The sequence below is a fragment of the Tamandua tetradactyla genome, chromosome 16, assembly GCF_023851605.1.
Source record: "Tamandua tetradactyla isolate mTamTet1 chromosome 16, mTamTet1.pri, whole genome shotgun sequence".
Classification (NCBI taxonomy): domain Eukaryota; kingdom Metazoa; phylum Chordata; class Mammalia; order Pilosa; family Myrmecophagidae; genus Tamandua; species Tamandua tetradactyla.
This window is the reverse complement of record NC_135342.1, coordinates 19,901,019-19,903,066: the sequence shown is the minus strand read 5'-3', so window position 1 is coordinate 19,903,066 and position 2,048 is coordinate 19,901,019.

Below are 2,048 nucleotides of genomic sequence, written 5' to 3'. Positions count from 1 at the left end.
AAACATTGTTACCCAGAGCTGTGCCTCATTTATGTGTACAATTAGCAGAATCTAATGGTGATATTTTAAGTATCTCTTTTTGCCAACTCATGCCATAGACTGTCAGTGTCATCTTGATTATTAGAAACAGTCATTAGTGCCTCTGAATCTAGTCAGAGTAGAAAACCAATTGTAAAAACCCATTTTAAAAATTCTGTTTCTCAAAAGCTCGGCACTCCCAGTACTAAGCTGTGTTACTCAGTATTCTCTAGAGAAACAGAACCATCAGGAGATATCTGTAAACTTGAGATTTATGAAGGTGTGCCGCATAACCATGGGAATGGAAGAGTCCAAAATCCATTGGGTAGACTGTGAAGCTGGTGGCTCTGATGAATTGTCTGGATGAACTCCACAGGAGAGGCTTATTGGCTGAAGATGCAGTGAAAGAGTCTCTTTTCTTCCTTAAAAGTCTCCAACTGGTTGGACTATCTCATTGTGGTAGACATGCCTTAGTTGATCACAAATGTAATCAGCCACAGATGCAATAAACTGACTGACTGATAATTTAGTACATCAGCCTTTCAGTTTATCCACCAGCCATGAAATATCCTTGCAATGCTCAGACCAGTGTTTGCCTGACCAGACAATTGGGCATAATCACTTGGCCATGTTGATGCCAGAACGTAACCATCACAGATTGTTTGTTCTTTTGTTGTTGAGTTGTATGATTTCTTTGCGTATATAGGATATCAAACCTTTATCTGATATGTTATTTCCAAATGTTTTCTCTCATTTAGTTGGCTGCCTCTTCATCTTTTTCACAAAGTCTTTTGAAGCACAAAAGCATTTGATTTTGAGGAGTTCCCATTTATCTCTTTTTTCTTTCATTGCTTTTGCTTTGGGTGTAAGGTTTAGGAACCTACCTCCTATTACTAGGTCTTGAAGATGTTTCCCTATATTTCTTCATATTGAGTTATATGGTACTGATTCTTACATTTAGGCCTTTGATCCACTTTTTGTCAATTCTGTATAGGATGCAAATTAAGGGTGCTCTTTCCTTTTGGCTTTTGATATGCAGTTCTACCATGCCCATTTATTGAAGATTATTTTTTCCCAGTTCAGTGGATTTGGGGAATTGATGAAGAACAGTTGACCATAGATTTGGTGTCTATGTCTGCTCTATGGATTCAATTCAATTGGTCAATATTTTTGTCTTTCTGCCAGCACCATGGTGTTTTGATCACTGCACCTTTATAATAAACTTTAAAATCAGTAAATGTTAATTCTCCCACTTTGTTCTTCCTTTTTAGGGTAATTTAAGCTATTCTGGGTCTATTTCTCTTTCAAATGAATTGATAACTAGCTTTTCCAAAACCTCAAATTAAGTTGTTGGAATTCTTATTGGTAGATCAATTTAGATAGAATTTACATCTTAACTACATTAAACCTTCCTATCCATGAGCACAGAATGCCTTTCCACATATTTACATCTTCTTTGATTTCTTTTAGCAATTTTGTTTAATTTTCTGTGTACAGGTTCTTTACATTCTGTGCTGGTTTGAAGCTATTATGTACCCCAGAAAAGCCATGTCCTTTAATCCTCATTCAGTATTGCTGGGTGGAATGTTTTATTGTTTCTATGGAAATATAACCCACCCAATTGTGGGCAGTAACTTTTGGTTAGATGGTTTCCATGGAGATGTGTCTCCACCCATTCAAGATGGGCTTGCTTTCTAGAGCCCTTTACGAGGAATTATTTTGGTAAAAGCTTTAGAGCCATGAGAGCCACCAGAACTGACAGAGCCAACAGAACAGACAGAGCCCTGGGAAAGCCATTGAAGAGAAAGCTAGAGATCTTGCCATGTGCCTTTCCAACTGAAAGAGAAACTCTCAACATTACCAGCCTTTTTGAACCAAGGCACCTTTCCCTGAATGCCTTAATTTGGACACTCTCATAGCTTTGCCTTAATTTGGAAATGTTCATGACCTTAGAACTATAAGCTTGAAGTCTAATAAATTTCCCTCTTTTTTTTTTATCCGTCTTTGATATATTGCATTCTGGCAGCTTA